Source organism: Anolis sagrei, chromosome 4 (assembly GCF_037176765.1).
Source record: "Anolis sagrei isolate rAnoSag1 chromosome 4, rAnoSag1.mat, whole genome shotgun sequence".
NCBI classification, from domain to species: Eukaryota; Metazoa; Chordata; class Lepidosauria; order Squamata; family Dactyloidae; genus Anolis; species Anolis sagrei.
The window spans coordinates 200364563-200390005 of NC_090024.1; the positions used below are offsets into that span (position 1 = coordinate 200364563).

Below are 25443 nucleotides of genomic sequence, written 5' to 3' on the forward strand. Positions count from 1 at the left end.
GTCATTATTTTCTATAAGCATGATACATATTGAAAAACTTATTTTCAGACTCCAACTCCCTCAAACTCGCAGCCATTCTGACTATGGACTGTTATAGCTGGGGGAATTTTGTGAGCTATAACCTACAACTTTTCTAGGCTCTGGTAGAATTTAGTTTTTACACCAATTATGATTAGCAATGGTGGAGGCTACAGTCCAACAACTTCCAGATAAATTGCAAATGCACACAGTCTAATGGATTGTTGTGATTGTGACGAAGCACTGGGAGGTAGAAATATGGTGGTGGTGATCATGCATGCTGTTATATGAATTTATGTTCAAATACAAAAGTTGATTCTCTATTTGTCTTTAAACAATTCTGCATTATCTGGTGGAAAATTACAGCCAGTAAATAAGAGCTAATGAGAATTGACTTGTAATACAGACTGCATTGTCTCAGTCACTCATGAATGGATATAGTTTCTTTTTGGTTGCAGCAGTATAAATCATGAGCTTTCACCACTTTTCTGTCCAATAGTCATCTAAACAGTTAATATGTTATAAACTTTGGATTTGTTCATCTGAACTAAGGGTAACATTACTCTTTCCAGAGGCATTCGCCTGATAATGAAATTGCAAAAACCTATTTTGATCCATCCAAAAATATATCTCACAGCTGAAACAATAATACCTTGTGCTTCTCTTGAATTCTAGTTGGTTCATAGAATCAGCCTTCTATCAAATCAAGGAAGTTCCCTATAGGGCATTCTTTTCTCTCTTGCTTTCTTTAGTCTTCAAGATGTGCATAATAACATTTTCCGTTTCTTTGCCTTTCAAAGGTTTTTTGTCCAAGTCTATCATGGCTAGAAGGTATTTCTCATCTCTCCCCCTATTTTAAAAATCTAATCATTGCTTTGTGATTATAGACAAATTAGGGCAGGTCAGAGAAGAGCCAAATCAAAAAAGGATTAGAACTTAGATGAGAAGCACCTAGCTGTAGAGAGATAAAATAAAATTGTCTATTGCGCACAATAGGACCTACTTATCCACAGGGGAAACACTTAGTCACATGTATACATGAATGTGGATAATAATGAACATTATTATTATCAATAGAGCAGACAACAGAAGTACTGAGAAGAGGATGTGAGTGAATGGAACCATGGATAAGTGAAACCATGCATATGGGTTATGCAGATACAATAGTTGTGCTGTACTGAAGGTAATTTCAGACCCTAAGGCAAACCTATTTATTTATTTATTTATTTATTTATTTATTTATTTATTTATTTCCTACATTTATATACCACCCCTCTCAGCCCGCAGGCAACCTAAAACCATATTTTATTGGAAGAAATTGTTCAGAGGAGCCTATAGTTCTGAGGCTGAAAGGGTATGACTTGCCCAAGATCACCCAGTGGGTTTCAAATGGTTGAGTGGGAATTCAAGCCTTGATCTCCAGAGTTGTAGTCCAGCACTCAAACCACTACACCACAGTAAGTGATAAATGCCCTGAGACATGTTTTATGCACTTACGTGCAGCATTTTGTTCCCATCCTGATTTTATCTCAAAACAAAACCTCTTTCTTTTCTTTTTTTTATTGCAAACCTCCTCTTTAGAAGCAGGAAAAGTTTGTCAGGTTTCACTAGAACATTTCTAATTTTGAAGATGTATACTAGACAGGATGGGCATCAGGGGGTTGCTTGATTTGGCATTTGAAGTAGAAACTGGAGAGTAGCCAATGGAACCCATTGGAGAACTGGAGACACATCTCAAGATGCTGAAGGAGATGGTTGATTTATTAGTACAAAAACATTACCCATTTGGATGTCTGTATATTCTTAATTGTCTTCTTCAGGATCCATTTACAATCATATTTTAGATCAGAAATTCTCAAACAATTTACTGGACAGAAAATAGTTTTTTGGAGAAACAAAACTAACTCTGAACATTTTGAGATGTGTCTCCAATTTCTACGCAAGTGTTGACAGGTTTTTAACACAGCAGTAAGAGACCCATTCGTGGCATATAAGAAGCAATTTACAAGTTTGTGTTCCACTAAAGTACAGAATGAAAGCGCAGGTTGCGTCTCCCCTATCCAAAATGCTTAGGATCAAAAGTTTTTTGGGGATTTTGGAGGGAAATGGTATAAGGAAAACGAAAGCTGGTTACATGTTCAAAACTTGCTGGGCTTTTACTCAAGGGCTATCAGCACACTTAGCACTTTTCAGCAAAGTAGCCAGGAAGGGAGGGGAAAATCCTTCTTCATCCTACCCTGCAAGTCTTTTTCATTCTGTCTGATCTGGTTGTGTACTATAGGCAGTGGGGTTGCTCCATGCTCAACTGAAACATCTGTTTTATTTACAGGGGTCTCATGTAAGCAGAGTCCTTCACTTCCTCCATCATGACTCCTTTAGGAAAAACTCAGTGGGTATTCATTAGGCCACTAGCCCCTTTCCCTAAAGGCAAAAGTGAGTGGCTGGGGGCAAATGTTTCGAGTTTTGGAATATTTTGAAAGACTTTAGATTTTCAGATAAGGGGAACTCAAGCTGTATTGAGTTCAATAAGCTTACCCATATGATATTAGGTAAAATTACCATATTGTTCACATTCAGAAATTATATGATATGTGCATTTTTATAGTTATGAAAGACCCACATCCCTAAATACAGGTTTGATTACTTTTTTGTGGGAGGATCTTGTTCAGTCTTTATAAGCTTTCTTGCTTATATAGGGGAAGTTCCTTCTTGTATAGGGTACCTTCTAGTAAACTGTTGGTGCATCAAAGACCTTTACTGATGTCTCCCCTTCAATAGTTGAGTAAGACTCTAACCTCTATGTTTGTAGATCATTTGCAGAAATATCATGGAGGACTTTGTCAAAGGCATTACCAATATCAAGAGATACTACATCCACAGACTCCTTCCTTAATGCTCTGTTCCAAAATCCTTTCTGGTATCAATGTCAGGCTGACTGGGTGGTCATTGTTTGGGCTTCCTTTTTCCCTTTTTTGAAGATGGGGTCAATATGTATTCTATTTCAGTCTACTAGGATTTCTGCTGTTTTCCATGAATTCTCAAAGATGATTGTCAGTTGTTCTGAAATTATTTCTTTCAGTTCTTTTAGTATTTGTGGATCCAATTTATTTAAAGAGTGTCTTTGTAGTTTCCCAGTAAAATGTTATGCAGCCCATAATGATAGCCAAATTAATAATGCAAAATAGATGTTGACAACATCATTTATCAAGTTGAAGTAAAACATTTTTATCCTTCCTTAACAATTGAAATACTTTTATTTGTTTTATTTGCATTGCTTTTAATTCTTTTAAGAATAGAAAAAGAATTTATAAAGCTTTGTATGTGTTGTGTTACCATGGTTACTTTTGTCTCTTCACAATGTACTTTGTGATGAGACTGAGATTAAATTTAAGGGAAAGGTTTGGCTCCTTGCATCCGTTGTGACCTTGGACAGAAGTTACAGCTTTCTAGTGCATTTCAAATAGATCTAAACATATTCAGGTTATTTCATAAAAATAATAACCACATTCATTAAGTATTATAGTGTAAACAAAGAGGCATAGTTTAATGTTTTCATTACAATGCACATGCTTTTTGTTTTACTTTTGTTTTGTTTCATATCGCTCTTTGTCTACTTTTCTTTGTTGTTGCATTTTTTATCAAATGAACATTTTTTTCATAGTTCAGAGTATTTCCCATGTTTTATCAAGAGAATTCACATAATGGCTATGCCACTTTAAAGCTTTTTATTATGCTGCAGCACTGAAAGATGCAGAAAAAAGTGCAACAAGGTGAGCAGGAAAAGAATGTCTTAATGGTGATAGCAAGCATATTGTACCATAGAAGATTCACCAAAAAACCTAGTTTTCACATTTGTTCTTAAATCTTTTGATCAGTTAACCCATATACTAGCAGAAGTCATCTAGAACACACACATCGCCCAAACACAAATCAAGGAACATGAAAGGCAATGCAGACTAACTTAACCAGAGAAATCAGCCATAGCAAAGCACCTGATGAACCAACCTGGAAATAGCATATTATTTGAGAACATAGAAATGCTGGACCACTCTAACAACCACCATGTCAGACGACACAGAGAAGCCATTGAAATCCACAAGCATGTGAAGAATTTCAACAGAAAGGAAGAAACCATGAAAATAAACAAAAACTGGTTACCAGTATTTTTAAAAAAACTCTAAAATTATAACAGCAAATAAAGAACAACACTCAAACATGGGGAAACTCCAGAAAAGAAACAATCAGGGCCAGTTAATCATCTCCCAACAAAAGATTCCCCCAGGTACTAACAAGCCACACCTAAAAACTGTCAGGACATCAAATGCTAATCAAGATGGTCAATCGAAACATTCACATCTACTTCCAACAGACAAGAGTTTTTCTCCCACCTTGGACATTCCACAGATATATAAACCTAATTTTCCTAGTTTCCAACAGACCTCACAACCTCTGAGGATGCCTGCCATAGATGCAGGCAAAACATCAGGAGAGAATGCTTCTAGAACATGGCCATATAGCCTTAAAAACCTACAACAACCTGTCTAGGACACTGCTTCTTAGATTGTGGGTTCTGACCCCACATGTGGGCCTCTTAGAACAGACCTGCAAAATCTGTGGCACTCCAGTTTGGGACTGTAACTCCCAGAAGTCCTAGCCAGCTTGTCCAATGGTCAGGAATTCTGGGAGCTGAAGTTCAAAAGACCTGGAACGCGAGGAGCTGTGCAGGCCTGCCTTAGCTCAATATCAGAGTCAGAAAATGGTAACAATGAAAGGTTTCTGAATGCCACCCATTTATAGAAATCTATTAGCAGCACTGTGCAGTGTTTACAGAAAATGCTTCAGCTGTACTCAACAACAAAAGGGAAATCAGCCTGTTTAGCAAGCCTTGCATATGCTGATCTATTTTCAGTACTTATATACCTGGGATCATATAAAAATTTCTCAGGAGGAACAGGGTTGTGAGTGCAAAAATTTAAGGAGCCCTGATCTAGGATGCAGACCTGAGTATCTGCATAGGATGATGTTGTCCAGCAACAAATGGAGGCCCACTGGATAAAGTAGGGTCCTGATTATTCAGTGCTGTGTAGTTGTGTTTGTCTGTGCATCCTTGTGTCTTCATAATTAAGTCAATCACCAGTTCTTAAGTTTAGGATTCAGTCATTCAGAAATCTTCCTAACTGGTGAAGAAAAATCTTTGCTCACCAAAATAAACATTGGCCTTGAAGTTGCCCATCCACACATCACCTGAACAGCAAAAACAGTAGAATCTTAGAAGTATACAGTTGGAAATGCCAGCCAGTCCAACACTCCACCATGCAGTAATGCACCATAAAAGCACTCCCAACAGTATTCCACACCGTATTACATTTCTGTTTTAATAATGGTAATTATCTTTGCTTCATTTGCTATCAATTCATTGCCAGGCACATTTTGAAGTGCCAGTTTGGATCTATAAAGTCATATACTGCTTAGGTCCAGGTAATCTGAAGAACTCTGTATGAATCTAGCCAACTCCATATCCCTTTCTCTTTATCTCTCTTTTGGAAGACGCACTTCTTGATGATGATGATGATGATGATGATGATGATGATGATGCTTAAGTAGATGATGTCCACAATGCATCATAAACCAATGCTTATTTCAAAAGCAAGTGGCAGTTTAACTTTAATTGTGACTTCCGAAAAAGGAGGTGTTTGCCAAGAGATTTCACCTCTTTCCAAAGACGTATGAGCCAATTATTCTATGCCTTTAAAGGCTGTATTAACATTTGGCAATCCTAGTTATTGACTTTGTACTATTCTCTGCAAGACCTAGCTTTTTATGCGGACCTTTAAATAACTGTCCTTACACAGAGGAAATTGCTTTTGTTTATTTTTTTATTCATTTACCTTTACCATAGTTCTGGGATGATTGCAAAGGTGCCTGGCCAATTCTTCAAGAAACATACCTTGTAAATTCTATACACTTCACCAGTGGAAGGTGTGCATTATTTACAGATGGATTGAATCATAAATGTGTATGGGCAGCATGATATTTCACCCAAGTGAAGATAAAAAGTTATTGAATTATCCCACCCCTTTCTTTCTTTGGCTCTTCCAGATGAGGTATAAGGGTTCAGAGGTTCTGAGATCTGTGCTCAGGGCTTTTCTTAAAATATCCAAGTGATGGTTCTGTTGTCCTGGACTATTTACTGGCAATTCTCAGCACCAATAGCACAGCTGGATTAGTTTTTTTTAAAAAAAATTGTGATATTGGAACAATCTCTTCTGTTTTTTCATTTTTTTCCAATTATAATTGTAGTACATGAGTGATTTGGGGGATGACGCTTTTGCTAATATAGGACCATAATTCTAAAAGAAAGAAAGAAGTAAAATTGATCTTCACACCATAGAATCACTTCAGCAAAACACAATGTCTAGGTTGTGTGTGATTTTTTTTTTTTGAAAAAGAAACTTTGAAGGAGCCTACGGGATGACCCAATAAATTGCTACAAACAGCAATTTATTGGGTTATCAGAGGTGACAAATGGCAAAACACAATGAATAATGTTGTGATAACTCACACTGGCTGGTGAATCCATAGATGATACAGACATGATCCAGATTGACACTGGAGGTGGCCACATGCATTCTGTCAAACTTGCTGCAATGCCATGTTGGCATTCACATGATCCAACCTTAGATTCACCTCAGCAAATGACAACCTGTGTGGGATTTAAAAAAAAAAAAAACATCGAAAGAGCTTAAGTGATAACCCCACATTGGCCCTGCAGGACTATCATCACATCTACCATATCACTGCCACTATTCTTAACTGTCCATGAGAAGAAGAGGAAATCGGCCAAATAAGAAGGACAGATTTGGTGAGTACTGGGTAAATAGGTATAGTTACATCATTTTAACTGAGGAATAGTTCGTGACAATGTTGCAATTAGTGCACATTGAATTGGGGGAAAGCTCCACTAAATCTACTATGTCACTGTTGCTGTTTCTGCTATTGTAGTAATAATTTCTGCTATGTCATTTGGTCTATGTGCCAGCAGGACTAAAGACCGACAGGTCGTAGGTCCGAATCTGGGAACAGTGCGGATGAGCTCCCTCTGTCAGATCCAGCTCACCATGCAAGGACAAGAGAGAAGCCTCCCACAAGGATGGTAAAACATCAAAACATCCAGCTGTCCCTGGGCAATGTCCTTACAGTCAGCCAATTCTCTCTCACCAGAAGCAACTTGCAGTTTCTCAAGTGCCTCCTGACACCAAAAAATGGTCTATTAAGAGTCTTGCCTAAAAAAAGAAATTCAATGATTAAATGATAATAAAAGCAAACAAAACTTGAGTATCTTAATTATTAAATTAAAAATCCCTAAAATAGGTAAATCATATCAAACAGCAAAGAAAAATTGCAGCAGTCTTACAATCCAAAGTCACAATAACAACTGACCACTAGCAAATAGGTCTTCCTTCTCCTTCTCTCCCCAGTCCCTCAAAACCAGCCAGGTGGGATAGCAGTTCTGAAGAATGGATATGAAAGATAGAAGGAAGAATGAATAGGAATATTGTGATAAATAATAAAGGAATAAAGGGTAAAGCAGTAAGTCTTGTATTTTGAGTTCTCAAAACATCTACAAATATCTACAAATAATTAATAGATGGAAATTCCTGATTTGAGGAATCTGTACATTTTTGTTTTCCCTAAACCACATTGTTCCAGTTAGATAATATCAGGGGTATCTTGATCCCCCACCTCAATTCACAGAAACTACATCACTGCTCTTCCCCTGTTAAATTTCTCTATTCACATGATAATGATATATTTTTAAAAATGAAGATAACTAGAATTCTAAAGAGGAGAAAAGGACTCAGAGCATCTAGTTCAAAGGAATTCTATTTTTTTAATTTGTTTCTTTTTCCAGAATGGAGAGAATACACATTTAGACCAGAATAATAGGTGTTAAAATACTATGGAATCACAATTGCTAAGGTCAGAACCAGGACCCCAATTTATAGCCCAATTTGTGTGGCATGTTTGCGGTACTTGAGCATCTTCAAGCTTTTAACATAATCCTTGAAACATTATTGCAACCTTGAGAAATGCTATTAACCCCATTTTTGATGGTTCACCGAAAGACACAATCAGTTAGAAAATTTGTCCAGGGTTATCATACTCTAGCAGAATGTGGACCTGAACTCCAGTGTGATAAATGCAAGCCAGCAGCCTAATCAATTTTCTTTTACCATCCAATTTTTCTGGTGACTGTTGTTCCTTTTAGCTGTATGGACATAATGTTTACTTCTAACCACTATGCATCATATACATTCAGGGACAATCATAAGCAGTGAGCCAATTTTGGGACTTTAAAGCTTATCATTACAGTTCTAGGTGAAACCATCCATACTCAGAAATGAGCAAATATTGTTCAGTAAATTGCTTGATTTTATAAGCACAGAAGATCAAGGTGTTTTGCTATAGGATTTGAGATTTGGAGCAAAGAAAGTGATCTTAATTTCTATCTTCCTGAAGTTAAAACTATCTTCCTGAAATTGTGGACAAAGAAGACATCACAAACTGGCTTTAGAAGAAAACTAACTTCTGGAACTGGTAGCTAAAATCTAGAAGTATATATAAAACTAGGAATAATTATTAAATGGGATGATAGCTAAAATATCACAAGAAAAACACCCACTTATTGCAATGGGTGTGTGAACATCCATTCAAATGCACTTGAAACATGCTCAGAAGATGTCCTGTTTATTAGCCTAATAAATTTCAACATCTTAATCTCTTCTTCACAGGAACATGTAGAAACACTGGTTTAGATTATTATATTATGGAATACCTACCTTGCTAGGTTTCGTTCTGTGTGAATTCTGTTAAGGATATCCATTCTACCTGGGTGCACACAGTTTCTTCTGGTCTCAAACATATTGTGTTATTAACATATTGCATCCCAGCTACTGTAGGTAGGAATGAGAATTCGAATTGCTTTTTGGCAACAATTTACTAACATTTCAGAACCAGGAATCCAAAACCATTTGGAAAACCCTAGTAAATTGTTTTGGAGTTCTTTACCTAGAAATTAACAAAATTTTGCTTCTTGACCTTCCTAATGTCTGACCCCTCAATACAGTTCCTCATATTGTGGTGATGCCCAACCATAACATTATTTTCATTGCTACTTCATAACTATAATTTTGCTACTGTTATGAATTGTAATGTAAATATTTGATATTTCATTCACTGGACCAAATTTGGCACAAATACCCGATACACTCAAATTTGAATACTTGCCAAGAAAATCCCATGATAGGTTCACCATAAATCAGAAACACCTGAACACAAACAAGAACACACCATGACACAGTAATGAAACAGTGTTGTACTCTGGCTGTCAATATATTGACTCTCTTCAGGGGGACATTTTGATTGACATTGAAGTCAGAAAATACTAGAAGTGTTCATTGTACCTTGACCCCAAGTCCACAACTTTCTCAATATACATTGGGATTCTCATTGGGGGGGCAGAAAATGTCTCATAACCCTTTTGTCCCCAAAAATGAGGGTTAAGAATGCAGCAAGGAATTCTTACAGATGGATGTATCTTACATGGATCAGATTCATAGAGCTGAGTTCACTGTTGAAGTTTTTATTTGACTGATTTCTTTTATAATAAAAGATTAAAGGGAAGGGAAGGAACATCTGAGTTGGGGAAGTTATAAAGCAGCAGAACCTTGCCTTCTTGGGAACTATGCAAGCCAGATCATCAGTTCAAAACTGCAACCAGTTTTCTCTGAAAGGAGGGGGTAATCTGGCATAGAGTAGTTAACAAAGGATCTTGTCAGCACTGAGGGCAAGATTGTCTTAAGTGCCAGATGAAGGGAGAGGATGGAGGAGTTAGCAATGACAAAGATGACAGAAGCTAATAAATAAATGATCTGACTCATGTAACGTGTATGCAACTATTAGTAATCTCAGAAGGCACTAAACCTATGACTCACTCTCATACCCACACCTTGAGCATTGACTTCATAGAAGCATAATTACGAGCACAGAATTACTTGTGAAAGCCTTTGTAATGTAATGCACATTAAATAATTCCTGGAGCTTTCAGATTCTCCCATGCAATAATTTTGTCAATCCTTTTCTAGCACCATCTCTTCTGTTTGATAAGCCGTTGCCATAGGTCTCACAAAAAGGAACTTCAGCAATATATTCTAGTCTTTACTCTTGTCAAAGGCACACTTTTGACTGCACCTCAATGCAACGCTACACTGGTACAACCCTGCTGACCCTTTGAGGAATCTCAACTGTTGTTTGATACTTGTTGTTAGATGTTGGTAATATGGTGTTGATGCCCCCACAGTATTGTCCCACCCAACACCATGCCCCCTACCCCCCCTACCGACCCTTCCCCCCCTCGCCCACTCCCCCCTTTCCCTACCCCCCCCCTGTAACTTTCTGTCAGTATGTGGCCAATGTACAATGTCTATTTGTTTATAGCTGTATGTCATAAAAAACAAAATTATTGAATAAACACTATTAAACAAAAAAAAATGCAACGCTACACTGGTTAAAATCATTTGAGATACAAGGAGGAGTACGCTTCTGTTATTATAACAATGACTAAACAATGAAATCAGCCAGTGTACCCCAAGATTGAAGTAGGTCAGAGTGATACCCATGATATTCAGTTTTAGGATGCAAATTAACTGCATTGAACTGGATTATATGCAAGTGTAGGCTTATATAATCCAGTTCAAGGAAGTTAATTTGCATTCTGAAAGTGCAGTTATTCAAAGTTATTCAAACTCACAATTTCAAAATATTTTTGAAAATCAATAAGCAAACGGGAAATATTTCTGCATTTTGAACATCAGGATTTCGTATACAAGAAAATGTTCATCCTAGAATTCAAGTGATCCTTGTCACACAACAGTTTCCCCAAGAGGTGTTGTGAGGGCTAGAAGTGTTTATCAGAGAGCTAGTGTACTCTGGCTCAGCCCATTTCATTTGCCACACTGCTGCAAAACAACCTGCCTTGTCAATATTCCTAGCAAATGTCACCAGTGGGATATGACAGTTTATTTATAGCCAGTTCACTTTCATTCTCTTCATTCCAAGGATGAGATCCTACATACAGATTGTGTTCCTTGGGGAACCTTGTCTCATTTTCACTGCAGGAAAACCTGACATCGTCTTGTAAATGAAGAGGAGCTCAGTCTCCACTGGGGATTGTATGGCTTCAGACTTTCTGTGCAACTTCTACTTAATATTCAGTACACAGGAGGGTTCCAGGTGTGGGCAATGTGACAAATAAGAAGGCTTTTTCTTGCCAGCTCCTCAGAGAAGATTTGAATCAGCAAAATTGGACAACTACAGAAAGTAGAATCCTCATTCAGTATTCTACCCTATGACCTCCGGCCAAGCTGGACTAGACACAGCTTTCTGCTTTGTTGGTTTGTCATGAGTTGTTTAATGCCAGTGGTGCCTAGGGCTACAGACTTGTTAAAGGCTAACGTGTTGTGCCAATGGTATTTAAAGGTGAATGCTCACACTTGACTGCATTAGAAATACTCTTGAGCTGGATGCAAGAAATTTAAAGTTATCTCTTTGCTGTACCTAAAGGCAGGTCTCAAAACATTTGGGCAAGCAGAGAATTCAAGGCCCAAAATTAATACCTCGTTAATTTGATGAATAGCAATTCCAAATAAGAGTTAGGCATAGGTTGTTGTGCCATACTTTTTTATAAGTGACAGTTAAATTTGTGAGACTGAGCCCAAGACAAAACAAGCAATTCCATCTTAAAGATGATGCCACCTCCTTTTTATTCCTTTTTCTTCCCCAACCTGAAATGAAATTGGATCTGTTTGTAACTGTCCCATGCAAACAATAATAGATTACAGCAGTATCCAAGAAAGTTACTTATCTGCATGCTCTGGACTGGCTCTGCTAATCCAGTCTGCCTATTTGATCTTTGTGAACATAAAGAGGATTTTCTATTTCAGTTAAGATTTACCTAAGCAACATGGTTTTATCAAGCTTTCATATTTTTTCTGCCATATCCTTTGGCTACTCTTCAGCTCTATCTCTTTATTTGTATTTTAATTCTAACTTCACATGCAATCTTAAATGACCAAATTGACTAAACATTATTCAAACCATTTTGAACCTTCATAAATGATGATGGGAGAGCATTCTTCACTGCACACAAAGGTAGCAGTTTGTTTAGGACAGGTTGTGCAATACACACCGTTCTGTCTATCTCTAGGAACAACCAGAAGAACCCAGGAAGATGGGCAGCAAGATCTGGTGTACATACATCCTTTTAAAACATGTTTAGGATTGCACAATGAGGACGTTCATGCTAAGAACATCTGTCTCTAAATAAGACTAGGCTACAACTAAAATCACTATCTTTGCCAGGAGGCTCGGAGTTCCTAAGTGGAAGATTAATTATATTAATATCGACCAGACTAAGAACTTTAAATATTTGGCCACTCCATTGCATAAAAAAGGGGGGAAAGGAAGGCACTCAGCACAATGAATCACATTTTAAACTTTGTAGAGCCAATAAGGTGAAGGCTGTTTGCTTTCTGACTTTATAAATGGTTGAAGAGAAGACTGTTTTCCAATTACTTTGTGGAGTTGAAATATGGTCCATAGAGGGACTGATGAAGTGGTGCAACACTCTTCTTTAAGGAACTCTTTAAATCAGAAGGAAACTGTTGCAGGTTAGGGGGATGGGTTGACCTCCTGATGCCCACTCTTGAAAATAAAATGAGAAAATAGCCCCCAAATAGCCCCTTAGAGAAGGGGGCAATTTCTCACACTTTTGACTCTCTCTGGAGTAGATTAGTGCTACTGGTTTTGTTCTTGCTTTTCAATCTTATAATCAGATAACATGCACAACTAACTCAATAGGACATACTGATGGAACTTGCCAGTATTGTGTAGTTGAGGTCTGGAATAAAATTCTGGAAACCAGATTTCAAATTCCTGCTCAGCCATGGAAACTGCTGAGTGACCTTAAGTGAGTCTCACTCTCTCAACTTCAGGCGAAGGCAAAGGCTGATCCTCTCAGAACAAATCTTGCCCAGAAAAACCAGTAATAGGTTCACCCAAGAGTTGCCATAAATCAGAAACAGCTCAAAGGCACAGAACAAAAAGAAAATAGGAGATGATATTGCAATAAGACAGAAGTGTTGGCACTGAAATAGCAGTCATCTTATTGTATCTATATAATAAAATTTAATATAGTTCCATATGTGACAGTATGTCTGTCTGTCTATTTTTTATCATGGCTCCAGTACTTTGTGATGTTTCTGAAACATCACAAAGTCTTTAAAATGGATTATTAAATTTAGTTCATTACAATCTGTCTATAACTTACAGTACCTTTACTCAACAAACAGCAGACTTACTAAAGCTTCCCAAACAGCAAGAGAGAATTCAAGATATCTGAACAATCTAGTAGGGTTGTGCCTTAAAAAACGGTTTTCAGTTTATTTGGACTCTTGTAACGGCAAGAGCTCCGCAGCCATTTTTTTTTTCAGTTGCAACAGAACAGTGGCTACTGACAAATGGCTACTTTTGGTTTCTTTCAGCTACACATGGAGTGCAGTGAGGGAGGCAGCCGCTAGAAGAAAGAGGTTCCCAGAAGGGGTGTTTTCTTAATTCCTTACCTTAAATCTAGATCTCCTTGAAAGACGGAAGGTAAAGAATCCCAAGAAGGGATGTTTTCTTAAGACTTTGCCTTAAATCCCAGAAAGAGTGGTATTTTAACTCTGGTGCTTTTAATCAAGTTCTTAATGAAGGATATAAGCACAAACAATCCCAGAAAGAGTGATATCTTAACTCTGGTGCTTTATTAAGTCCTTTAAGAATTAGATTAAAAGGATGAAAGAACAAACAATGCCTAAACTAATTGGAAGGGGAGCCTAGGAAGTCTCCCCCATTGCCGCCAATGGGCCGGATCAAAAACAAATCTTTTGACTTTTTTGGATCAAAAATGGATTTCTGTCCTCCCGTAATTGGGAGGCTCCCAAAAAACAGATCGGGGGCCCCACCAAAATTCGGGACACCAAAACAGATCACGGTTTACCCGAATTCCACAACCCTACAACCTAGTTCAGCTTTTTATTCATTAAGAATATTGTCTCTTCTTTTGAGGAACTATATATCTCTAAACATGTATCTGTGAACACAACAAGCATCCAAAGTTTAAACTCCTTGAGATTGGTTTTATCTATACACTGTTGTTACATGGTTATATCTATTTGAGCATAGCCTAATTGGTTCTAACTAGCATCAACATGTCTTCAGTTTATTAGCTATCAGGAATAGCATGGCTTGGGGCTACAGTATAGCCCTCTCTTCATACTATAAACCAGTGGTCACTGAGGGCCACATCAGCCTTATGGTTGCCTTCAAAGGGGCATTTGTGATTGTATGACTGTATAAATTTATGTTGCCCTGGCCTTGAAAGTCTCATGGGTCACATAAAATGATGTGACAGGCCAGATTTGCCCCACGGGTCTTGCATTTGATAATTGTGCTATAGAGAATGCAAGTAGTCTAATTGCTAGCTCCTCTTGTCGTTTCCTTTACTCTTTCTCTAGCCTCACTCAACTTAGCAGCCTTCCAATCAAAACAAAAAAAGTACAAAGATGCTGTTTTTTATGCCTTGTTTATGATATTCAGTCAATCTTAAATATGATATCACTTTGGCTCTAGTTGGCATATTTGGCTGACTGCCATTCTGATTGTTAGGAAGGTTATTAGCAAACAAATGAGCTCATATCTTATTGTTAATAGACATGCAGGCATTTTTAATTTCTAATCTTTGGAGTAGGTTCTCCAAAAATACACATGCACATTATTATTATTATTATTATTATAACTTTATTTGTACCCTGCTAGCATCTCCCGAAGGACTCGATGCGGCTTACATAGGCCAAGACCTCAAAACACAACACAATACAACACCTAAAGCAAATTAAAAACAGTTAAGCAGTATAAACAACAAGCAATAAACAATACATCAAGACACTATAAAAACTGGGCCGGGCCAGAGTAATGGGTACAATATTAAAAGTGCTGATGTGGCAGGAGGTATGTAGGATTGGTTCTACTAAAGTGCTTCTGGGACTTGGTATTGGAGATTCCTAACCTGGGAAGGCACATCGGAACAGCCAAGTCTTCAAGTTTTTTCTGAAGACTGCCAATGTAGGAGCCTGTCTAAGATCTTTTGGGAGGGTGTTCCAGAGTCGGGGGGCCACCACAGAAAAGGCCCTGTCTCGAGTCCCTAACAAGCGCGATTGCAACGCAGGCGGAATCACGAGCAGGGCCTCTCCGGATGAGCGAAGTGAACGTGTGGGTTCATAGACGGAGATGCGGTCACGCAGGTAGGATGGTCCCAAACCGTTTAGAGCTTTGAAGGTAAGCAACTGCGCCTTAAATTGGGCTCGGAAGATAAACGGCAGCCAGTGGAGCTCCTTGAATAGGAGGGTTGACCTCTCTCTGTAAGGAGCCCCGGTTAACATCCTGGCTGCTGCTCATTGGACCAGTTGAAATTTCCGAGCCGTTTTCAAAGGCAGCCCCACGTAGAGCGCATCGCAGTAATCCAATCTAGAGGTGACCAAGGCATGGACCACCCCGGCCAGATCAGCCTTCGCAAGGTATAGTCGTAGCTGGCGCACGAGTCTCAATTATGCAAAAGCCCTCCCGGACACCGCCGACGCCTGAGCCTCAAGCGCGAGCGATGAATCCAAGAGGACTCCCAAACTGCGGACCTGTGGCTTCAGGGGGAGTGTAACCCCGTCCAACACAGGTTGCCACCCTATACCCCGATCCGGTTTGCGATCGACCAGGAGGACCTCTGTCTTGTCGGGATTGATCTTCAGCTTGTTCCTCCTCATCCAGATAGTTGATGTCATCCAAAAAGCCCTGGAGCTGGGAGGCGACCACCCGCTCCAGCACCTTACCCAAAAAAGGGAGGTTGGAGATCGGTCTGTAATTGTTCAGTACCGTGGAGTCAAGGGAAGCCTTTTTGAGGAGTGGACGAACCACAGACTGTTTCAAATTAGGTGGAAAAATCCCTTGCTCCTATGATGCATTAATCATCAACACAAACCAATCAACCAACCCCTCCCTGGCTGATTTAATTAGCCAAGATGGGCAAGGGTCTAGAGCCAAAGTGGTCACCCTCACTGCTCCAAGGACCTCTTCCACAGTCTCAGGAAGAACAAGCCTAAAAGAACCCCACAAAATTGGACAAGCAGATGCTTCAGTCACCTCATCTGGTACTGTGATGAAATTGGAGTTGAGCTCAAGGCGTATCTGAGCAACTTTGCCGGCAAAATGGTGTGCGAACTCACAACACCGAGTTGCTGGGTCGTCAAAGGTTTCCTCCACCACAGGTGGGTGAAAGAGTTCCCCGACAACCCAAAACAGCTCTGATGATCTATTTGCTGCAGACACTATACGGGTGGTCGTGAAAGATTCCCTGGCCACCTGTATAGCCACGGAATATGCCTTAAGAGAGGCTTTAGCCCGTGCTTGGTCAGACACGTCCCGAGATCTCCTCCAAATGTGCTCTAGCCCCCTCCTCATGTGCTGCATCACAGCCAGTTCCCCAGTAAACCAAGGAGACGGCCTGTCACAACGCAACGTGATGGGGCGTTCGGGAGCGATTGTATCTATCGCCCTGGACATCTCCCTATTTTAGAGATCCACCAAGGCGTCGACAGAATTGCCAGGCTCCATGGCAGGAAGAACCCCATGATTCCTCAGGAATCCATCCGGATTCATCAGTCTCCTGGGGCGGACCATCTTAATCTTTCCTCCTCCCCTGCGAAGGTTGAGGGTCGCAGAAAGTCTAAAACTGATCAGATAGTGATCAGACCATGACACCGGAAGGATGTTTTGTTCTTCCACTCTGATCGTTCCACTGTCCGCCACAAAAACTAGGTCGAGTGTATGTCCATCTTGATGGGTGGGTAGATATGATTTGTGACAGTCCTATGGTCGTCATGGTTGCCATAAAGTCCTGAGCTGCGCTGGACAAGGAGGTCTTGGCATGGATGTTAAAGTCTCCCAGCACCACCAAGCGCTGGGAAGCTAGGGCTGAATTGGAGACCACCTCTGCTAGCTCAGACAGGGAAACTGCTGGGTCGCGGGGTGAGCGGTACACCAGCAGAAACCCCACACTGTCACGGTCCCCCACCTTCAGGTGGACACACTCAAACCCAGGTGCTTGCGGACCAGCACATCTGACCATGGCGATGGATTGCCGAAAGACTACTGTGACCCCACCTCCCCGCCCCCCCCCCCCCCCGTCTGACCTGCTGCACTCCGAAACCCGGTGGACATAGCTGAGTGAGATTTACTCCCCCCAGCTCATCCAACCAGGTCTCAGTAATGCAAGCCATATCTGCCCTCTCATCCAGGATCAAGTCCTGAATGGCAGCGGTCTTACCATTGACAGATCTAGCATTAATCAGCAGGACCTTAAGACCAAGGGGACTGCCATGGGGCCTACCACTTCCTACCTTCTCCAGGGTCGCAAGAACTCTGTTGCGCTTCTCCCTGGGGTGTTGGTGACCAGCAAATCTCCTCCCACACACAACCCGAATGGCGCCCCCCTCCTCCGGTCCCCCTCCCCCCCCCCCGACATGCTTGGAATCTGTGGTTAGTCAGCTCTCAGAAGAAGTAAGGCTGGAGTATAGTCTCCCTTGGGTTTCAGGTAGGGATGCTTCCGATTTTAAAGTGGACAGAGAGCCAGCGAGGGAACTGAGTGTTCTTGGGCGGGAAAGTGTGGCTGATTGTGTGGGGACAACTGGAGCAGATGGGGTCTCTATCTGTGGATTTATCACGGGGACCTGATGGAACAAGGCAGGAAGGTACCCCTGTGTCAACGAAGGGGCAAATATGGGGGTCCACAACTACCCTTCTGATGGTGATGCCCCATGCACACATTCTATTGCATCTAGTTTTCTGTATTACATCATATTCTATATGTTTCGCCCTATAGGTTACACTCTGTACTTCATTGGTATATTTCCTGACCACTGAGTTGGCAATCAAGTTAGCCAGCCTTTATGAATGTATTGTATTTTATGTATGGATGTTTTCTTCTGAAATAAATTTTAAGAGGTAAAATAAAAGTAAAAATAGTTTGTACAACAATATTTAGTGGCAACATTTGGCAAACAAGTGACCTAAGAACATTGAATTTTTGTTGTTTTCGTAATTTTAGAATTAGTGGTTTATGGGCTGATTCTAACAAGGACTTTATCTGCACTGCTCAATTACAGCAGTTTGACACAACATTAACTGGCATGGTTAAATGCTAAGGAATTATGGGATTTGTAGTTTTATGTTGTATTTACCCTTTCGCTGTCAGAGAGCTCTGTTGCCACAACAAACTACAAATCCCAGGATTACATAGGATGCCACTAGAGGAGCCAAATTGATGTCAAACTGCTATAATTCTGTAATCTGTGGATTATATCTGGACTTTCACTGTGTGATCACTTGCTATTATGAACAAATAAATTACTGTTCATTCAAGAAATAGAAATATAACAATACTCATACTATCAAGTACTAATCAAGATGTACAGGGGTGATTTGTCAGATAGGAATGAATGAAAATAAAAATAGCCATCTAATGGAAGAAAATATGTGACCACAAAAATGAGTGACTTGCTTTCTTTATTACTACTTAATGCTGACTAGTAATTTACATCCTTCCACTGCTGTGAATATTGGTATTTCAGTCCTAGTGTCATGTTGAGTTATCACCCCTAGTTTCTCCTACCCTGCAATTAAGTTAACTGGAGCAAAGAGAGAGGTGAAGTTGAGAATGATTGATGGGAAAGCTGATCTGATTTTTCATTCTAATAATCCTAAACCCATTCTCCACTGTTAAAGGTTAGTTTCCTGAATGGTGTCAAGATTTTTACAAAGCAAATGTCCTAAAATGGCCTGTTTGAATGGTAGAAGTGCAATAACACAGTGTTCAGCAACTAACACAGAGTTTGGCACAAAGTTTATGTTCATACAAAAATTCCCCCATCAAACTGAAGCCCATGCTATAAAATAGCAGGTTGTACTACATATTGTCATCCAATATATCAAGGGCACATCTACACTAACCATTTAAACCAGTTTCAAACTAGTATTGAAAAATTGGTTTCACTATACAAATGATTACATAGAACAGTGGTTCTCAACCTGTGGGTCCCCAGATGTTTTGGCCTTCAATTCCAAGAAATTCTAACAGCTGGTAAATTGCCTGGGATTTCTGGGAGTTGTAGGCCAAAACACCTGGGGACCCACAGGTTGAAAATCACTGACACAGAAAATCCTGGAACCAGTGTGAGGCCCAAATGGTGATTACAAAAGCCAAAGGCACTAGTGCACATTAAGGACTTACTTTCACATGCTTTCATGGGAATCTGTTGTCCAGACACCACAGTTTGACATTAGCTTCAAACCGCATGAAACGGTTAGTATAGATGGAGCCCAAGTATTTATTTATTTATTTATTTACTGCATTTGTTGACCGCCGTTCTCAGCCCTAGGGCGACTCACGGTGGTATACAACATATAAAAACAGTTTACAATAAGGGAATATCACAACAATAATACCAACATAACTATCAACAATACAATTACACTAAATCATCCGCGCCATCTCATCGTAGAATCATAAACCAATCTCGTTATCCAAATTCCGTTCCAGTCATCATTGCCAATTGTTGTAGCACTTAGTCAAACGCCTTCTCAAATAACCATGTCTTTAGTCTTTTGCGGAATGTCATAAGGGAGGGCGCCTGTCTGATGTCTACAGGGAGGGTGTTCCACAGCCGGGGGGCCACCACCGAGAAGGCCCTATCCCTCGTCCCCGCCAGGCGTGCCTGTGAGGCAGGCGGGATCGAGAGAAGGGCCTCCCCAGACGATCTCAAGGTCCTCATGGGCTCATAGGCCGAGATGCGGTCAGAAAGGTATTTTGGGCCGGAACCGTTTAGGGTTTTGTAGGCCAACACCAGCACCTTAAATTGGGCCCGGTAGCAGATCGGCAGCCAGTGGAGCTGGAACAACAAGGGCGTTGTGTGCTCCCTGCGTCCCGCTCCTGTTAGTAACATGGTTGCCGCGCGCTGGACTAGCTGAAGCTTCCGGGCCGTCTTCAAGGGCAGCCCCACGTAGAGAGCGTTGCAGTAGTCAAGGCGGGATGTGACCAGAGCGTGTACTACCGTGGCCAAGTCAGACTTCCCGAGGTACGGGCGCAGCTGGCGCACGAGCCTGAGCTGTGCAAATGCTCCCCTGGTCACCGCTGAAACCTGGGGATCCAGGCTCAACGATGAATCCAGGATCACACCCACGCTGCGAACCTGCGCCTTCAAGGGGAGTGCGACCCCATCCAGCACAGGCTGTAACCCTATACCCTGTTCGGCCTTGCGACTGACCAGGAGTACCTCTGTCTTGTCTGGATTTAATTCCAATTTGTTCGCCCTCATCCAGACCATTACAGCGGCCAGGCACCCGTTCAGGACCTCGACAGCCTCCTTAGTAGCAGGTGGAAAGGAGTGACAGAGTTGGACATCATCTGCGTACAGATGACACCGCACCCCGAAACTCCGGATGATCTCACCCAGCAGCTTCATGTAGATGTTAAACAGCATGGGGGATAGTATAGAGCCCTGTGGAACCCCACAAGTCAAAGGCTGTGGTGTTGAACAGGTGTCCCCCAATAACACCTTCTGGGTGCGGCCCTCCAGAAATGACCGGAGCCACTGCAGAACAGTGGCCCCGAGGCCCATTTCCGCAAGGCGCCCCAGAAGGATACCGTGGTCGACGGTATCGAAGGCCCCTGAGAGGTCCAAGAGCACCAACAGGGACACACTCCCCCTGTCTAGCTCCCGGCGCAGATCATCCACTAAGGCGACCAAGACCGTCTCAGTTCCATGTCCCGGTCTGAAACCAGACTGTGCCAAATCCAGATAATCCGTGTCTCTCAAGAATACCTGGAGTTGTGAGGCCACCACGCTTTCCATGACTTTGCCCAAAAAGGGGAGACTGGAAACAGGCCGAAAGTTGTCAAATTTAGATGGTTTCTTCAACAGCGGTTTTATAATAGCTTGTTTTAAGCTCGCTGGAATCTTGCCTTCCCGAAGGGAGGCGTTAACCACCACCATTACCCACTAAGCCAATCCCCTTCTGGCCTCCTTCAGAAGCCAGGATGGGCAGGGGTCTAGGATGGACGTGGTGGGCCTCATTCCTCCAAGTATCTTGTTCACATCCTCGGGCTTCACAAATTGAAAAGAATCCATCAAAATAGGACAAGCAGGTGCTCGTGTCACATCCTCAGAGACTGCATTTAACGTGGTGTCCAGACCAGAACGGATCAAAGCGACTTTGTCTGCAAAGAACCGAGCAAATGCTTCGCAGCGCGTGGCCGAATTGTCAGGGCTCCCACCTGAGGTGGCGGGATTTAAAAGACCTCTGACAATCCGGAACAACTCCGCCGGACAGTTCCTTGCAGACGCAATAGTGGCCGCAAAGAAAGTTTTCTTTGCGGCTTTTATTGCCGCGGCATATGCCCTTAGAAAGGACACAAACCGTGTTCGATTTGACTCGCTCGGATCCGACCGCCACACACTCTCTAGTTCCCTCTTCCTTCGCTTCATCACTGCCAGCTCCTCAGTAAACCAAGGAGCTGGTTTAGCTCGGCTACTTGAGAGGGGACGTTCCGGAGCGATCATGTCAATTGCCCTGGCCATCTCTCCATTCCAGAGAGCAACCAAGGCCTCGACATGGTCACCTACCGAGGTGGCGGGAAAATCCCCAAGAGCCGTCAGGAATCCGTTCAGATCCATAAGCCTCCTGGGGCGGACCAACTTAATGGGTCCTCCACCTTTGCAGAGGTTAGGGGGCGCAGTGAGCCTAAATCTGATCAGGAAGTGGTCAGTCCATGGCAACGGAGAGATGGACAACTCCTCCACACCGCCACCCTGCTCCCATCCCTGGCAGAAAACCAAGTCCAATGTATGTCCAGCACAGTGGGTGGGGCCAGATATTTGTTGGGACAGCCCCATGGTTGCCATGGCAGACATGAAGTCCTGAGCCACTCCTGTGAGGGTCGCCTCAGCATGGATATTGAAGTCTCCCAGCACGAGAAGCCGTTCAGACTCCAACGCCAGGCTCGAGACTACCCCCGCTAGCTCAGATAGGGAGACTGTAGTGCAGCGAGGTGGACGGTACACTAGCAGAATCCCTATTCTGTCCCGGTCACCCACCCTCAGGTGGACGCATTCAAAATTTGTTGACTGCGGGATGGGACTCCTGGTCAGATGGATGGAATCTCTATAGACCACTGCGACCCCACCTCCCCGCCCTCCGGATCTTGGTTGGTGCTGCACGGAGAAGCCTGGAGGACAAAGCTGGGTTAGATTCACGCCTCCAGCTTCATCCAACCAGGTCTCTGTGATGCACGCCAGATCTGCCCACTCATCCAGGATTAGATCCTGGATAAAGGTCATTTTTCCGTTGACAGATCTGGCGTTCAACAGCACCACCTTCAGTCCGGAGGGCCCACCAACCTGGTTACACCAATTTACCATAGGAGACCGGTTTGGAATTACTAGTGTGGATAAGCGGTCCGAATTAGGCCGAATTTGATAAAAGGATAATTAGGCCATAAACTTAGATAAAAGGGAGGGAGGAATGAAATGAGTCTCAGTTAAAGCTAACTGGTTTTCATGGACATAAACTCATTCTTCAGATCCAGTACAAACTTACATTAAGACCCATTGCATTATATTCTACTTCTACAACTGTATAAATATGCTTTATTCCTAAAATCTTAACACTGCATTGAAAATTCTCAAAGGCTCTCCAGCTTTATCATTGCTCACTAGAGGTCTGAGTTAGGAACTGAGAACAAAGTACTGCAATATGATAGTCCCTATATCAGCAAAGCTAGATATCAGATTTAGCTGACACACAGTTATGTTTTTTTTTTTAAAAAAAAAAAACTATTAATAAGCTCAAGTCAAGTTGTAAATGTCACAGAATACCATGAATATATTCCCTTTCCCCCCTTATTTGGAGTTTGGCGCCTCTCCATCAGCTGCCATTGTGGTGTTAACTCATTGTTTCAAATTAGTAGCGGGTCAATTTTCTGGGTATGACCTTTCTGTTCAGTGGACATCTTCCCTTTGCCTAGTCTGCAGTGTTCATCTTGAAGCTACAGAAATACAGGATGGATTCACATTACATAAAAGGAAAATCCAATTTAAAAGCTTTTTTAAAAATCCTGATGGTATTTTGAGCTGTTTGAGATTGGAATGGCTTGCTTGGATGATGGTAAACCCTTCAGGCTTGGAGATTTTAAACAGAGGTTACTTGGCACCCCTCAGAAATGCTTGAATTGGAGAAGGATTCAAATTTAGATCCTGAAATTCTGTGAATGATCTGGGCTAGGTTTTTCCCAAATCCCTATCCCCTATATCTTTTTCCACCTGCCTGATAAAGAGTTCCTAAGACCATGATATTTTATGTGTGTATTTTATTTATACTTCTTTGTGTTTCTCAGAGTTGTTTCTCGAACTCTTTTTGACCAAAGGAAAAAATGGATGAGAAAAGTATTCAAAACCTCTAGCTGCAAAAAATGCCTGCTTCTTCCTATAGTCTAAAAAACATAGAACTGGATAAATAATCATCTTACTCCTCAGATATCCATGTCATAGTTTCTAGAGTGTGAGAGGGCACAGGATTAAAATGCATTATAAGAAAGAGGATGTAAGAAATGGTAAAGCCAGATAAACATCCATGTATGGTGATGATATCTTTTGTTCTCAACTTAGAATAACTTTGTTTCTTTTTCTTTTTCCCTACAGCTGACTAAATTCATGACCTACTTTTGGAAAAGTAGAAAGCATTGTTCTGGTGATGGGATTTCATGTACACCGAAAAAGTTGGTACTGGAAAATAATATTTGATCTGTCAAAGTTGCATTCTCTAAGCAACAGACACCATAAAAGAAGGGGAAAAGGAGGAGAAACAATATGCAAATTTAGTTTTTTCCAGAGAATTACTTACAAGCATTCAATATACATTACCTATGAGAGCAGCTGCAAACTGAATAGAACCGCTGCATATTTATAATTATTGGGTTTTAAAATCTGTTTTTATTCTGCTCCTGTTGAAAAACCTTGAAAGTGAAGACATTATTCATCTTATAATAAACAGGCTAGTGATTAGAGAAACTTATATTTCTAGAGAATGGGCAGGTTATCTAAAATATTTGACTTTTGACTTTCAGAAGGAAAATGGCAATGCAATAATAACCTTTAGCAATAATAACCTTTCGTGAGTGTTGGTTGTCTCAGAACCTGCCTTTGCTTTCACTTTATATAAAATCAAAATGTTATCTGAAGAAATAAGCTAACGTAAAAGACAAAAAAAAAAAAGACAAGCTGAAAGATATGCCGGGAGTACATACTCACTTGAGAGAAACAAAGAGGTATGAGGGAACAGGATTAGTAGGAAAAGCTATCAAGTGTGGAAGGCAAGCTGACTAGTAATAGCAAACAAACAACAGTGCTCGGTTCATAGTATCTAACAATGTTATCGATGACCAAAGAACATATATGTGTACTTACTTGATGTTATTTGATGACAAGGAAAGTTCAAGGTATTAAACAATTATAGGAATGGTACTTCTTTCAGCTTTCTTTTCAGCACCTGATGACTTCAGAGACATGGCTGAGTTTCTATGTAAGTGCCATTCTTGCTTCTGTATTCCATTCCAGAGCACTGGTGGAGGAACCAATATTCATTTACCCTGTAAAACATTTTAGATCAAAAAATGCTCATCCCCTAGATCTTTCCATCCCAATGTTATCTTGGTAGATTTCTAATTTTGATTGTCATGCAACGCACAATTCCCTGGAGTCACCCAATGACCCTCATTCGCCAGAGAGCTTTTTCTGCTTGCTTACTCAGTCAATGTGGAAAAACACACTCAAATATGAAGCAATCCCAGAAAGAACCAGGAGTCCAGAAATGTGACCCTGAAGCTATTCCCCAGATCTAACTGGTGCCTTCTGCTTCCTAGTTATCCTCTGGTGTGAAGCAGAGTTGGGAACTTAAGGATGGGACTCGAGGGAATAAGAAATCTATCCTCGCTTACATTTCAAGAGTGCTAGAAATACTGAGGATAATAATAGAGGCATTGTGCCAGACTGACTTAAAGCACACAGTAGGGCTGAGAATAAGAGTGTCTCCCTGATGGGATAACAGAGCTTGCTGTTGACAAAGGTCCCAGTGAGAGAACAAACAAATCAGCCCCATATAATTACCAGGCATGTGTGAATAGAAAATGGCCATAGTTGATTCAATTACCACTCTCTATTTTCATGA

At 41.1% G+C, this 25443-nt stretch overlaps 1 long non-coding RNA gene across 5 annotated transcripts in view; it reads right to left on the reverse strand.

Moving 5' to 3' along the window:
* The window catches only part of LOC132773473 (uncharacterized), a 29401-nt gene extending 4367 nt beyond the window's left edge, over positions 1-25034 (reverse strand). The window contains exons 1-4 of one of the 5 annotated variants that reach the window (XR_010909899.1): positions 24684-25016; positions 7459-8972; positions 7136-7301; positions 6581-6721 (exon numbers count right to left, since the gene is read on the reverse strand). This is a non-coding gene — a long non-coding RNA (uncharacterized lncRNA). Of the gene's footprint in view, positions 1-6580; positions 7302-7458; positions 8973-24683 lie in introns of all 5 variants that reach the window. The other 4 variants (XR_010909902.1, XR_010909900.1, XR_010909898.1 and 1 more) reach the window with 4 other exon arrangements.
* Positions 25035-25443: the final 409 nt, after the last annotated feature.